Source organism: Elgaria multicarinata, chromosome 6 (genome assembly GCF_023053635.1).
Source record: "Elgaria multicarinata webbii isolate HBS135686 ecotype San Diego chromosome 6, rElgMul1.1.pri, whole genome shotgun sequence".
Taxonomy (NCBI): domain Eukaryota; kingdom Metazoa; phylum Chordata; class Lepidosauria; order Squamata; family Anguidae; genus Elgaria; species Elgaria multicarinata.
Genome location: NC_086176.1, coordinates 7,823,821 through 7,840,216, shown reverse-complemented (window position 1 = coordinate 7,840,216; position 16,396 = coordinate 7,823,821).

Genomic DNA, 16,396 nt, shown 5'->3' with positions numbered 1-16,396 from the left:
GCTGTATTCTGAAATTTAATCAGTGACAAGTAGAATATCACACATTTTCTTACAGTAGTTGAAAATGGCATTAGGCCACTTGCAGCAGCAGTAGCATTGTCATATCTCTGACATTTAGATCTAAACTACTGTATAAGCCTTAGGTAGTCATAGAATCATAGAATAGCAGAGTTGGAAGGGGCCTACAAGGCCATCGAGTCCAACCCTCTGCTCAATGCAGGAATCCACCCTAAAGCATCCCTGACAGATGCTTGTCCAGCTCCCTCTTGTGATCTTCCTCATGTGATGCTCAACCATTTTAAGGGCTACTGAAGGTCTCCTGTCCATATGGCAAAAACCCTTTCAATGATTTGTAGCCGTACTTGCCTGCACCATATAGGAAAAACATTCACTGACATAACCCATTGGCCTGTTTCTAGTTATTCATTCCATTTGATCATTTGTTATTTCCATGACATTATTTCTGTGGCTGCTTTAAAGAGAAATCCAAAACTCAGATAATCAGGTGTGAATGCCTCTGGCAAGGCAGAACACCCAGCAGAACACCCAGATCCTCTCCACCAATTTCTCTCAGAATTTCAGAAAACGTGAGTTAAACTCACAGTCCAGTTCACTAAAAATACTTCTGACCATGTCCCATTGAATTTAATAGGAGCGTCATGCTCTGGGGCAGACCCCTTTTATTTCAACACAGCTTCTAGCTTCTGCCCCAAAGCTTCCAGGTGGATTTTTACCCATTATGCTTCTTAAGGCTGCAATCCTATACACGCTTACCTGGAAGAGTCTCATTGAACTCAATGAGGGTTACTTCTGGGTAGATATTTATAGGAACGCACTGTAAACGTTTGTGAATAACAAGAACTATCACACACATTTTGCATACTTGAGGTTTCAATTTTATTGGAAGAACACTTGATTTCACACACTGTTCCAATATAACCTTTGCTTCAACTCTAATTTCCCTGAAAAGCTCAGCGATGATTCTGTGAGTTTTCACAGGAAGATTTGTAGGAATCCTGCAAGTGATGAAGCATGCAGTGCAATCACTATCACTTAAGTTAAGCAGAATTAACTATCACAATTAAGCAGAAGTTGATAGTGAAGAGAGGCATGTGTGTTTGCCTGTAAATGTGTGTGTGTGTGTGGGATATAGATGCCTTTGTAATGAAGAGAGAGAAAAGGAAACAAATGAGTAGTAGGTACACATAATTGGATAGAAGGAGAGACGGGAAGTATATGCCTTGCTAGCATGTGTAGGGAGAAGGAGAGAGAGATTTTTTTTATTTATAGAGAGATGCATGCGTCAGTTGGATGCACTTCACTGGGTACTTTAGAAAGAGTACTACTTTGCTACATACGTTTTGGAGTAAATACATACGTTGTTTCACTTTTAGTAATCACAACACTTTTTTAACATAGCCAATCAACAACGGGTGCTTCCAGATGAGGGTTTTATAGCAATGATAACCCTGCCTCATTCACAGAATTGTAAAGAGGGCCAAGTGATGCCATCTGCCACTTGTAATCCCTGCCTGTATTTTACCACTGCTTCTTCAGTGTTTTTTCCTACGGCAGAAAATCCATTAAAGAAAAAAAGAAGAAAAGGAATTGCTGCACGAAGCCTTCTGATAGGTATCTGGAAGCACCCAAAATATGCTTTTACTCCAGCCATGCAAATAAGCTGATAAAGGTTACTAAGCCACAGTGATATTTAGTTGTTCAACTGCTCACATATGCTCAATTGCTCAGATAATCTGTGATTTAAGGCACAGAGACCAAAATAACCAATTTATCTGCCTGGATGCCTGAAAGGCAATTCTTACTTGCCGTACTCAACCAGGTGAGTGACTATTTACAAGCCAGTTTTATTCACTGCAGGTGCTTCCAGATGAAGCTTTATTGTGCAATTGCCATGCCTCATTCATGGAATTTTACGGAGGTTCAGATTATTATGTCATTTTCCATTTATAAGCATACTGTATTTTCCCACTGCTGCTTCCATCTTTCTTTCTTTTTTAAACCAAAGGAAATTTGTTATGGAAGGAAAGAGAATAGCTGCACAATGTCTTTTGATAGGAATACTAGGAGCACGCCATGTGGCCACCAAAACTTAGTCCATCTGAATCAATTTTAAGTGAAATGCCATGGTGCTAGTGCTGGAGATACTAGCAGATGTTTCAAAACTGCAGAGAATCATGAATCATAAGACTGGAATCCACCCCTATGCGTAACTGTTCCCACATCACACACATCCTACACACTGTGAAATCAAGTTATGCAGACATAGCAACAATCAAAAGTAGGAACAATATCAGATCTCAAGTGGTGCCATGGCGCTCAAGACTGATTTCCCTATTCAGAAAGGCCCAAGATGACACGTGTGAGTTTCGGGGTTTTAGTACTGGGATACAGAACACATCCAGGGTGGGGTGCTAACCAGACCCTCCGTGGATCAGATTACTTCAGTGAGCATGGCCATGTCCTCCACCCATTTTGCCTTTCTCCATGTCTCTCTCAACAAAGAGAAAGGGACTCAGGCGAAGCCAGGAGGAGCTCCTTCCAGTGCTGGCCAAGTCCCAAGTAGTTTTGCACACCACACACTGTCCCCACAGTTGCTGTTCCCAGTGCCATCCAAGCCCCCCAACCCGCACAGCTCAATATCTGAGATCGGCGATAACAGCGGGAATTCCTGCAAGGATGGTTCCTCCAGGGGGTGGGGCTTGGAGAGCAAGCCCCACCCCCTGGAGGACCCAAAGGAGGCTCTGTGTGCTGGATGTAAATACTCAGTGGGCTGGACTAGGCCCATGAGCCAGAGGCTCCACATCCCTGTTTTAGAGATAGGAGTTAAGTTGCTTCAGTGTTTTAAGAGATACACCCACCCCCCATTTTACTTCTTTCCTTACTGCATCCATTTTGGCAAACCTACTTATGTCTGGCAATAGCCCATCCCATTACAAACAACTCTGCACTGATGTACAAATCTAGCCCAAGAAACCAAGAACATATCCATATCAGAAAATAATACCACGAATCTTCAAAGAGGTTTGACTACTCTTGAAACCAGAAAAGGGGCCAAAACCATTTTTAAAGGGTCAAGATATTAGTGGGGTATTTCTCTTTTTAAACACTAAAACTTGAGAACAAGTGGTATCAAGTGATACTTTTCTACAAATAACCAAGAGACTTGTGGCACCTTAAAGACTAACAAATTTATTCAGGTATAAGCTTCCGTAGACACTGTCCACTTCATTTGATGAATAAAACATTAACTTCAATTTATTTTACATTATACATAGGTACGGAGAGGTATAAACTATGTTGTCAGAGGGAACTGAAATGTCAAAAGCACAGACAGTGATGATTATCTTAACAGCTGCCATTTCCAAAATGTTGTTGGGTGATAACATAGACAGCCAATTAACATATGTAATATGATTTTTAAAAAACCCTTTGTCCCTATCAAACCACAGGAAACAGAGCTGAATTTCTTGACAAATTGTATTTCAGCAATTTCACATTGATATCTAACTTTAAAATACCTTCATTTAAGGTCTTTGACAGAGGGAGCCTCTGCATGCTTAGGACTTGCAATTTTTGGCACACCTACTTGGGTGTAAGCCCCCTTGGGCTTACTACTCAGTTAGCATGCAAAGAATAGAATACATGTTCATTGTCTTAAAGTTCATTCCCCCGCATGTTTACTCAGAAGGAGGTCCTGTTATATTCAGTGGGGCTTAGTCTCAAGTAAGTGTGCCCAGGACTGCAGCCCCAGCGCACAATTCACACACACACAAAAATACTCCTGAGCCTGCTCGGTTGAAACGAACGAAAGCATCACATTCTGGAGCAGAACCCCTTTATTTCAATGCAGCTTGTGCAAGAGAACTTCCATATGGATTGTAGCCACTCAACCTTCCGCTTGCTTTACAAACAAACAAACCCAACAACCACTTCCAGACCATAACACACATCCCACCTGCTTGAAATTATACTTCTATTACTAGAACACTTTCTTTTTCAAGCTGCACCAATATAATATTTTGTTCCAGCTGTAACTCCCGTGAAAAACAGCCATTCTGATCCTCTTTGTCTCTTCTTGATTTGCTATATACATGACTACTAAGGACTGCAGAAGCTTTACTATACTGGCGACCTATCCAGGACGCAGTTGCCAACAGACTCCATCGATGTTTAGGAAACTCAGGCTGTTACCTTATGCACACTTCCCTGGAAGTAATCCCCACTGAACACAATGGGATTTATTTCCCAGTAAACCTGCACAGAATAGAGCTGATATACAAATGCGCAGGACCAGCCGGGGAACGAGATCCTCAGCCCGTTGACTCAACAGCAAGTTCCATTTCATCCGATGGAACTTGCTCTCAAGTAAGTGTACGCAGGATTGCGGCCGCAGTCCCACCCACTCCGGGCACCTTCCAAAGCTTCCAGGCGATTTTTTTAACGAAAGGATCCAAAACACGTTCAAAGAACGAGACTCCTTAATATACTTAAAACAGGCAACAGACCCCTCGCGCGCGCAACGCAAGTACCTGTTCCATTAAGCTCTGCATCCCAGAAATTAACCGGGCAGCTGCGTGAAAAGGCGCACAAATTTGCCGCGGGGGTGGCCCTAGCAGCAGCAGCAGCGAAACACAACTAGCCGCTGAAAACGGCCGCTTCCAGCCAGCCCGCACCGCGCAGCAGAAAGCACTGCCCGCCCGGCCTCGCGAAGCCTCGGGTGCCCTATTCCAGCTTGCTTAGAGAGAAGCGAAGCGAGACCTGCGACGGCCGGAGGGAGGCAGGCAGGCGCACGGGGCCCCTTCACTGCCGACCGTCTAACGATCCCGCGAGGAGACCCAGGGCCGGCCAGACGCCCAGCCCTGCCCAGCCCAGCCCCCCCGGCAGCGCGCCCCGAGCCCACCTGCCTGCCTGCCTGCGCGCCCCGAGCCCACCTGCCTGCCTGCGAGGCGCTTCGCCTGCTCGCCTCCATGACGAGCCCGCGTTGACCTTGCGAGCCAAAGACGGCGGCGGGGCTTCCCCGAGCTACCGTCGGCGAGCCTGCGGAGAGGGGAGGAGGGCGGGCCACGACCAGGGGAGCCCGGCTTGACCGCCACCTCCGCGTAGGACGGACGCTGCGCGCGGCGGAGGCATCCGGGGCGCGCGAAGGGCTCTTGCTCCACCCTAGGGCGGGCGGCGGCGGCATCGGGAAGGGGCTCTCCCGTCCCGCAGCGGGGCCCGCCTCGCTTGGCTGAGGCCGGCGAAAGTGCGCAACCGGGCTACGCAGGCATTAGGCCGCGGCGGTGGGGCGGACTGTGCCACCGCAGCCAGTGGAGGGGTCTCCTGCGGAGGAAGAGGAGGCCGTCGACGGCTCCTGGCCGGCATGGCGACCTGTGGCCTCCTCCAGTAGCAGCCAGGGCAGGAGGCCAGCTGTGAGACCCCGAGCCCGCGGCAGGATGCGGTTGCCCGCCTGCCCTGCTTCGGGATGGGCCGCTGGGCAAACAAAGGCCTTTGGGCCGGGTAGGCCTTCGGCCTGATCCGGCAGGCTCTTCCTAGGGCTTCGTGCATTTCGGAATGGATGGAACGCTCCAAGCATGCGGCGAACTTGACTGCTGTGATAGTTTACTACACATGCCAAGCGGCCTTGCTAGGGCTTCTGCCTTGAAAGGCGCCCCAAAAACGTTTTAAAATCATCATCATCATCATCATCTTTACAAAATATGAGCCACTTTCATTCTGAATTAATATTAGCCAGAATACTAGGACCTCAGTGTAAGTAATGAATGGAAAGGCTCTACCCTTTTATAGAAACAGGTTGAGTCCTCAGATGCATTTTAAAATGCCCCATATCTATCTATCTATCTATCTATCTATCTATCTATCTATCTATCAGGTTCCTGCAAGTTAAAACGAACAACAACAAACTCCTGGGCTCTCCCACACTAGAGGCATTTGTGATGAAGTTGGATAGCCATTGGTCAGGTACGCTTTAAGGTGGATTCCTGCACTGAGCAGGGGGTTGGACTCCATGGCCTTCTAGGCCCCTTCCAACTTTTACTATTATTCAAACACTTAAAAGTATTCTTCAAATATTCTTATTTAAAAGGTTGTCACACAGAGGCGGGCCAGGATCTCTTCTCGATCCTCCCAGAGTGCAGGACATGGAATAACGGGCTCAAGTTAAAGGAAGCCAGATTCCAGCTGGGCATCAGGAAAAACTTCCTGACTGTTAGAGCAGTACGACAATGGAATCAGTTACCTAGGGAGGTTGTGGGCTCTCCCACACAAGAGGCCTTCAAGAGGCAGCTGGACAGTCAGCTTTCAGGGATGCTTTAGGGTGGATTCCTGCATTGAGCAGGGGGTTGGACTTGATGGCCTTGTAGGCCCCTTCCAACTCTGCTATTCTATGATTCTGTAACTAGGGGGTGCAGTTGTCGCACTTTAAATTCTGGGGTGGGGGAATGGAAGCATTTCGGGGAAATTAAACTGATGACTGCAAGAATAACTGATGAGTGGAGGCCAGCAACTTGGCTTTGAATTGTTTCCTGACTGTAAGGATATTTGTTTTTAAAAAATAGAGTATAAGAAAGATATCCAAGGACACCTTGTTACCCATATTGGGGACCCCAGGTATAGAGTACAGAGGGGGAAATGTTAACAGTAAGACCAAATGGTCATAAAAATGCAAATAGTTGACAGTACTATAAAGCTTAAATTTATGCAAGATAAGCACAATTTCTAGAGGAATAGTTGCGTTAGTCTGTTGCAGTAAAAACAAAAAAGAGTTTTATGGCACCTTAAAAACTAAAAAATGTATTGTGGCGTTAGCTTTTGTAGATGTAAATATGCTTTTCATCAGATGCATGCAATGTTATCCTGAGTTACAGGAATTTATATATACCATGCATACATAGATAAATGGTGGGGAGTTGTAAGCCACAAGGTCAGAGGGGAAATAAAATGCAGAAAGTCACAAAATTATGACTTTTGTGAAATGCAGAATTGTCATAGTTATAATTTTAACAGTTGTCATTCACAAAACAGTTGTTGCTGATAATGCAAACATCCTGCATTTGGTAAGCAATTGGCCTCAGGGGATTTTCCTGCAGGCTTAGCCAGTGGTCCTGCTGAGGTCCTGGTCACTGCTTGGAATGAGGAGATAACCCAGGCTAACAATACAATCGCTCCCAAACGTCCTCGACCTAGTCCTAGAACTGTGTCAGCTCTTGGGATTCTGAGGAGCTGAGGGTGATGAAATAACTGTGTCGACGATTAGAGCGCAAATGGCGGAAGATTTGGGAAGACTACATCCGAACATATCTTACTGTATGGCCTGGAGGCTTGCAAACCATGGCTGCCCTCAAGGGCTTCTGGGTGAATGGCTGCTTCTGCTTCTAAGTAGCAAACTGTTATTTTCCTTCTGTACCAGTCAGCAACATTCCTTTGTGTTATGGGAAAGATGGGTCAGAGGCACAATTAGTGATCTCATGAGAACCTCAGGTGTCTTATCTGGAGGCTCTAATGAGCTGACATTCCACTGTGGTTCAGTCGAAAAGCTGGCCATAACACCCATGGAAACCCAATTAGTGGGTCTTGTTTGTTGTTGTTTATTCATTCAGTCGTTTCTGACTCTTCGTGACTTCATGGACCAACCCACGCCAGAGCTTTCTGTCGGCCGTTGCCACCCCTAGCTCCCCCAAAGTCTGTCACCTCCAGAATATCACCCATCCATCTTGCCCTTGGTCGGCCCCTCTTCCTTTTGCCTTCCACTTTCCCTAGCATCAGCCTCTTCTCCAGGGGATCCTGTCTTCTCATTATGTGGCCAAAGTACTTCAGTTTTGCCTTTAATACCATTCCCTCAAGTGAGCAATCTGGCTTTATTTCCTGGAGTATGGACTGGTTTGATCTTCTTGCAGTCCAAAGCACTCTCAGAATTTTCTTCCAACACCACAGTTCAAAAGCATCTATCTTCCTTCACTCAGCTTTCCTTATGGTCCAGCTCTTGCAGCCATAGGTTACTACAGGGAATACCATTGCTTTAACTATGCGGACCTTTGTTGTCAGTGTGGTGTCTCTGCTTTTAACTATTTTATCCGTGCCAAAGAAATGCTGCGTTTATCACAACAATGTAGACTTATGCTATAGATTCCTATGATGAGAAGAACTGCTTTGTTATTAGTAGCTATGCAATCTATCACTTGCTTAACTTAGCAGCAATGCCAAGTTCAGTAATTGTTCTAGTGCCCAGGGTTGGGGGGTTTGGCCGAAGGGTCTTTTGTGCAGGAAGCTTTCGCTGGCTGGTCCACTTTTATTGGAATATGCCTGTATGTGCTCAAAACTATTCCAGTGAAGATTGTCTCCTTGTAAGAAAACCTTGAGTCTGAAAACAACCTGAAGCTCAAGACCAGAGCTAGACGGATTGGACCACTTACTCTGTGGCGGTGATGGCGGCAAAGAAATCCTACTTTTCCACTCAGTGTCGTCCAGCGGAGCTCTTTCATGTGGTTAAAGGCCTCTTAGGTTTAGGCCTTGAAACATGACAACCTGAACCCTCAACGGCTGCTGTGAGCAATTTGCGGGACATTTCAGATAAAATCGCTTGTTATGGGATGGAAACAGCCTTGGTTGCCCTGGTTGATGACTTACGGCGGGGAATGGATAGGGGGAGTGCAATCCTGTTGGTTCTCCTGGACGTTTCAGTGGCTTTCTATACCATCAACCATGGTATCCTTTTAAATCGTTTATCCGGATTGGGCTTGGGAGGCACAGTTTTAAAGTGGTTCCAGTCCTTTCTGGAGGAGCAGTCTCAGAAGGTAGTGCTGAGGGACTTTTATTCTACCCCATGGCTGTTTGTGGGGTGATGCAAGGTTCTGTCTTGTCCCTCATGCTTTTTAACATCTACATGAAACTGCTGGGGGAAGTCATCAGGAGGTTTAGGCAGAAGTGTCATCAATATGCGGATGATACTCGGCTTTACCTCTTGTTTCCATCTGCACATCCCAGGGAGGATGAACCAGTGTCTGAAGGCTGTTTAGGGATGGATGAGGGTGAGCAAGATGAAACTTAATCCAGACAAGATGGAGGTATTATGGATTCGGAAACCAACTACTTTGGATTAGTGCTGTGCAGCCGACCCCCGATCCGCCTTGGAGGCTGATCCGGAGGCCCCGAAGCAGCCCCGATCCACCTAATTAGCAATAAAGGTATGTAACACACAACTAGGAGTAATTAAAGTAACTGACCACGCATTGGTAAACAAGGATTTTAAAGTGAAAAAGGACTACAGAGAAGCTAATAGATGGACGTTAAACACCAGAATACTAAAATATGAAAAGGTAGTGGAGAAAATGGAGAAGGAATTACAAGAAATATGGGAAATTAACGAGAATGGGGAATGTCCCCCATCAGTATTATGGGATACAATGAAGGCAGTAGCTAGGGGGATTTATATTAGAGAAATGTGTAAATTAAGGAGACAACAAGAGGAGATAAAGAAAAAATTAGAGGATGAAGTTAAGAAGCTTGAAAGAGAGTATCAGCAAAGCAGAAATAAACAAATCTTGACAAAATTACAAGCAGAAAAGAAGGAATTAGAAAATAGAAATTTAGAAGAAGTACAGAAGAACTTGATTTATTTAAAAAGAGAGTATTTTGAGAATAGTTATAAGAACTCTTAAGGTGTTGGCTAGGGCCACACAAATGAAAAAGACAAAGAACTTGATAGGGATAGTTAAAGATAAATTGGGGAAGCCATGTAATACTATGAAAGGAAAAATAAAGATTTTCCAAGAATTTTATCAGGAACTATATAAGGAAAGAGTCACACTGAAGACAAGGATGGGAAGCTATATAGAAAAACATATAAAGACAGGTCTGAAAAGGGAAGATAAAGATTTAATGGAAAGATATATTACTCAAAGAGAAATAGAAGAAGCTATAGATAAATTAAAAGGGGGAAAATCCCCCGGTATAGATGGACTGGGATCGGAGTATTATAGAACATTTAAAAAATATTAGTGCCGAAATTAATGAAATTGTATAATGGGATAATAGAAGGAGATAAGATACCACCATCGTGGGAACAATCAGTAACTATATTAATTCCAAAGCCGGACAAGGACTTAACAGTCCCAGATTCCTTCAGACCTATCTCATTAATAAATCAAGATGCAAACATTTTATCAGCTATAATGGCGAAGCGAATGAACACATTTATAGGTAATTATATTGGGAAGGATCAGTGTGGCTTTGTAGCGGGAAGACAAATGCATAATTTGGTGGGAAGAGCTCTAAATATAATACATGAGATAAAGAAGACAAAGATAAAAGCAGGAATAATAGCTTTAGACATATTTAAAGCGTTTGATTGTGTGAGTTGGAAGGAGCTTATAAGGCCATCGAGTCCAACCCCCTGCTCAATGCAGGAATCCACCTTAAAGCATCCCTGACATATGGCTGTCCAGCTGCCTCTTGAATGCCTCTAGTGTGGGAGAGCCCACAACCTCCCTAGGTAACTGGTTCCATTGTTGTACTGCTCTAACAGTCAGGAAGTTTTTCCTGATGTCCAGCTGGAATCTGGCTTCCTTTAACTTGAGCCCGTTATTCCGTGTCCTGTCCCCTCAGGGTACAACCGGAATCTGGCTTCTAGTAAATTGAGCACATTAGTCCATGTCCTGCGCTCTGGGAGGATCGAGAAGAGATCCTGGCCCTCCTCTGTGTGACAGCCTTTCAAGTATTTGAAGAGTGCTCTCATGTCTCCCCTCAGTCTTCTTTTCTCCAGGCTAAACATGCTTGGTTCTTTCAGTCTGTCCTCATAGGGCTTTGTTTAAAGACCTCTGATGGTTTTCGTTGCCTTCCTCTGAACCCCTACAGCTTGTCTGCATCGTTCTTGAAGTGTGGAGCCCAGAACTGGACATAATACTCAAGATGAGGACTAACCAGTGCTAAATAGAGGGGAACCAGTACCAGCCCATTTGCTTTCCCCCCCAGCCATATTACACCATTGGCTCATATTCATCTTATGATCTACAACAGTTCCAAGATCCTTCTCACTTGTAGTATCGCTGAGCCAGGTAGCCCCCATCTTGTAACTGTTCATTTGGTTTCTTTTTCTTAGGTGTAAAACTTGACATGTATCTCTATTAAATTTCATTTTGTTGTTTTCATCCCAGCACTCCAGCCTATCAAGATCACTTTGAAGTTTGCTTCTGTCTTCCAGGGTATTAGCTATCCCACCCAATTTGGTGTCATCTGCAACTCGGATAAGCATTCTCTGCACCTCATTTAAATCATTAATAAAAATGTTGAAGAGCACTGGGCAAAGGACTGAGCCCTACAGTCAGGTCCAGTCCTTCCATAGAGGCCAGTTAGGTGGCCGCCTAGAGTGCCGTGGTAAGGGGGCGCCGAACAGCGCGCCCGGAAGTCGCCCTCCCACTCCCAGAGCCTCTCTGGCTGAGTGAGGGCAGCTTCTGGGTGCGCCGTTCCGAAGCCTTCCCCCCCCCCGCCCCAGAGTCCCTGGCTTGGCTTCAGCTGGGCGTCTGCCCAGCAGCTGAAGCCAACCCGGGACACTGGGGGGCGGGGGCGGGGTTGGGCGGCTCCACGTTCTGACTTTCGGCGCGCGTTGGATGTCAGAACGTGGAGCCGTCTGACCGCCCTCCCCCAGCTTCCCGGCTGGGCGCTCCTAGCCAGAGCCAAGCCGAGACACCGAGGGGGGGGGGAAGGAACGGAAGTCAGAACGTGGAGCCGTCTGACTGCCCTCCCGCAACTTCCCGGCTTGGTTTCGGCTGAGCGCTCCCAGCCAAAGCCAAGCCGGGACGCTGGGGTGGGTGGGTGGGGGGGAGGAACGGCTCCATGTTCTGACTTCTGGCACGCGCTGGAAGTCAGGACGTGGAGCCGTCTGACTCCCCTCCCCCAGCATCCTGGTTTGGTTTCGGCTGGGCCCTCCCAGCCAAAGCCAAGCTGGGCGGGGGGCGGGAACGGACGGAAGTGGAGCTGCCCACCCACCCACCCCACCGCAGTGTCCTGCCAAGCCAGGAGGACTTTGGGAGAGGGACAGGTAACCTGTCTCTGTCTACCTGGGGTGGTGGGGGATACGGTGGGGTGGGAGGGGGTGAAAGCAGGTCACCTTGCCTAGGACGCAAAAAAGCCTGGCACCGGCCCTGCCTACAGTACCCCGCTCATTACCTCCCCCCGGTTTGAGAAGGTACCATTGATAACCTCAGCCGGACTGCGATGGAGCCAGGTAAACTGCCCTGCCCCTTACCTGGCTCCGCTGCCGTCACTGCATGGACTGCACCGCCGCCACCAGGTAAGTCCCCCCTTCCTGTCTGAGTCCTCGGCCTCAGTTGAAGCCGCCGGCGGACCGCGATGGAGCCAGGTAAGCCGCCCTACCTGCTGCCCCTCACCTGGCTCTGCTGCTGTCGCTGCATGGACTGCGGCACCACCAGGTAAGGCCCCACTTAACTATTTTTCGGAGCTCTGATCGAGGTGAAGGATCCACTTGGTCTCGATCTGCAGCTCCCCCGACTTGACCCGTCTCCACCTTTGTCGGAGGCGAATCAGGCCGCCTCACTATCGCTTCTCAGAAGCGAAGTGGAGCACAGCCCTACTGTTTTGCTATACAAGCTCAAGCTTTGAACTCTTGAAGTTTCAAAATTTTCTGTATGTCTACACTGCTCAACCTTCCATTTTTTTTATAAATATAAAATGCACGAAATCAGTCTGATAGATCTGTAGTAATAAGCCTTACACTAATGTATTCTTAAAAATATTATTATATCATCATCTCTTCTCAGTGCAGATGATGGGTGGCAATTTGGTTCCAAAGACTGCTTTTTTGTTGTTTGCATCTGAGGATTAATAATAATACAACAGACAAAGCAGTGGATTTTACTATTTTATTTTTATTGCATTTATATCCCGCCTTTTTTTCTCCAAGGAACCCAAGGCGGCATACATAATCCTCCTCCTCTCCATTTTATCCTCACAACAACCCTGTGAGGTAGGGTGGGCTGAGAGTCTGTGACTGGTCCAAAGTCACCCAGTGAGCTTCCATGGCCAAGTGGAGACTAGAACCCAGACCTCCTGACTCTCAGAATCCAGACACTCTAGCCACTACAACACACTGGATGCTCTCAGAAATTGCTGCTGAGTTCCAAAGACTTCTTTATGTGGCTCTGTAAATATCTAAATCCATCCTCATCGTCTTCTGTGGCTGTGTGGGTACCCCCACCCCCACTTTGCAATCATGATCTTAAAGTCACTTTTTTCTCTGCACTGGGAGTTGCTGGTGAACACGAGAAAATAGGTCCAAAGAAGTACCTTGGTTGTGTGCCTGTGTGAATTCCCTCCTGCTTTGCACTCCTGATCTTAAAGTTAATGTGCCTTCGTTCCCGCATTCTGTGGTATGGGTTGGTGGCTGCTGTGGATTCAAAAGTCTGCTTCGTCTCTGGTGAACCTGCTGTTTGCCTCACCAGCTCCATGGGGCACCAGCTATCACTGAGGACAGGAGGGCAGCAAATCAGTGGAGAGAAACAGAGGAGGGGGAAACACTGAAAGGAGCGGGAGGAGGAGGAGGGAGCAACACTTACTGTTCATTAAGCTGGCTATTATGAGACACACCCTCACTGTTGGGGGAAAGGGGCCATGTTTTTAAAAATCATCCCGAGCAGTTGGAGTTTTGTTATAACTTATTATCTGGAAGGTAGCAAAGGAACACCAACCATGACCCCTTCCCGGGAAACTTAAATCTCCACCTTCGGGCTCTAAACTTTTGCTAGTTAATGTTGGAGGCAATAGCAACTTGGCAGCAGTAGTCTCCTTGAAGCGAAAGACTATGGTGAACTCAAAGAGAAGGAACTCGTGGAGAGGCCACCAGTGAGGGAGGAAGCAGCAGCCAGGCACCTCTCCACCGTGCCTGGGTCCAGCTCCAGCTGAGAGCCCCCTCCCTCCTGCTGTCAACTGTCTCTGCAGAGGCCACCAGTGAGGGAGGAAGCAGCAGCCAGGCACCTCTCCACCGTGCCTGGATCCAGCTCCAGCTGAGAGCCCCCTCCCTCCTGCTACCAACTGTCTCTGGAGAGGCCACCAGTGAGGGAGGAAGCAGCAGCCAGGCACCTCTCCACCGTGCCTGGATCCAGCTCCAGCTCAGAGCCCCCTCCCTCCTGCTACCAACTGTCTCTGGAGAGGCCACCAGTGAGGGAGGAAGCAGCAGCCAGGCACCTCTCCACTGTGCCTGGGTCCAGCTCAGAGCCCCCTCCCTCCTGCTACCAACTGTCTCTGGAGAGGCCACCAGTGAGGGAGGAAGCAGCAGCCAGGCACCTCTCCACTGTGCCTGGGTCCAGCTCCAGCTGAGAGCCCCCTCCCTCCTGCTGTCACCTGTAACTGCTGAACTTTCCAACTAAGATTGTAGTGCCTGAATTTGCTTTCCTTTTCCCCCTCCTCCTCCTCCCTCCCAATCCCCTTTCCTTTTGTGTCATGTCTTTTAGATTGTAAGCCTGTGGGCAGGGACTGTCAAGAAATACTTTTGTAAGCCGCTGTGAGAGCCTTTTTTGGCTGAATGGCGGCATAAAAATCCTTAAATAAATAAAAATAAAATAAAAATAAATATGGGCTAACACACCTAGAGAGGAGTGGGTAGAAGAGACGCTTGCCCAGGAGACAGAAAGCCAAAGAGGTTCCTTGCCATAAATTGGGTGGGGGAAGGGGGCAAGGTAGTATCCTTGTCGAGCTACCCTAACGAATACAGAAAGCCAGTGATAATCATCAAAAGCCATTTTTCATCCACACTAAGGCATCAATCTTGTTATGGGACCTAAGGACCTAGGATGATGGTGGTTCAATGTGCCCTTCCTTAATGACCTCCCACACAGTAATATCTGAGTTCACATTGGAGAAGCCATTTTCAAATGACACCCAGGGTGGAACTGAGAGCTGCCCAAAGCAAAGAATAGAGAAATCCGAGATTTTACTATAGCCACAATTATGTACTATGGTAGTATACCTCCCCCCCAAAATAAGAATGACCAAAGGATACAGTCCGCCCCGCACACTCAGGTCCTGTGGGGTGAACTTACTTCAGTCAGCTAAAACTAGGCTGACATCAGTTTCCTAGAGGACCTTTTCTTCTGTCGCCCACAGATTGTGGAATGGCCTGCCAGAGGAGATTCGTAAAATTAACTCTCTGTGTGATTTTAAGGCAGCTTTAAAGACTAGCCTTTTCCGGCAGGCCTATCCAGATCAATGTAAAATCAAGAATTTTTAAGATGTATTGATTCCTGTTCTAATGTTGTTCCCCGCCTCGATCCAACGGGAGAGGCGGATAAGAAATAAACAAATTTCTTCTTCTTCTTCTTCTTCTTCTTCTTCTTCTTCTTCTTCTTCTTCTTCTTCTTCTAGCAAAAAGAGGAATTACTGCTTTTTCTAAATCCAGCCTTACTTTTTGCAAAACACGTAACTTTGGAGGGTTTTGAAATATTTTAAAATAGCCATGACTCCAAATTCCAACACTCCACGTTGCACATTGTGAGGAACTGAGGCTGAAAGAGAGAGAGAACAACAAATGACAACCCTGTAAAATAGTCCAGTGTTAATGTTGCAGATCAGAGGTGGGGCTGAAGCTGGCTTGGGTTTCCCGCCCAAAAACCCTCACACCAAAGATACCTCCGGAGAAAACTCAGTTCTATTAAATTACCCCTTCGCTCCTCCTCCAAGCCCCAGTCCTGCCCTCAGTTGCACATAGAAAGCTTGTGCGCCAGTGACTTGCATGCAGCCACGTTGCACTTTTAAAGGTCTCTTCCCCTTGCTCAAATGTATTAATTTTTTTACACAGAATTAAACCAGGAACCCCTGTTTTTGCTTATACCTTTTGTTTCTAGATGTACAGGCTGGTATCCAGTCACAGCTGTGTTAAAATCCCTGATTTCTCCTTGATTTCTGTAACTAACTCTCACTTCAGTCCCAAAAGAGAAAAAGGAAAGGAACAGTTCTGTAAAGAAGATATCAATCCTGCCTCTGGTGCTATCTTTATAAGTCTATGGTGTAGGCAACAGGAAGTATATAGGTCTCTTGAAACCATAGACTTGAAGCATGAAAATTATAGATATGCAATGCCTATCAGTACTCGCCCCATCAGATACAAGTTGTCTGTGACACACAATGGGGCTACATTGCAGTCCGACCCCTCAACCTGCAAAGTTGACTGCTCCACCTCCTATTCTCTAATCCACAGTCTGCAATATGGGGATAGGAAAGGGAAGCCAGCTGACTCTTGGAGGGAAGCCAGCTTTTGCTGACGTTTTCTTGGCAGGCCTTATAGCGGGGTGGTTTGCCGTTGCCTTCCCCGGCCGTTATTACCTTTCCCCCAGCTAACCGGGTACTCATTTTACCGACCTCGGGAGGATGG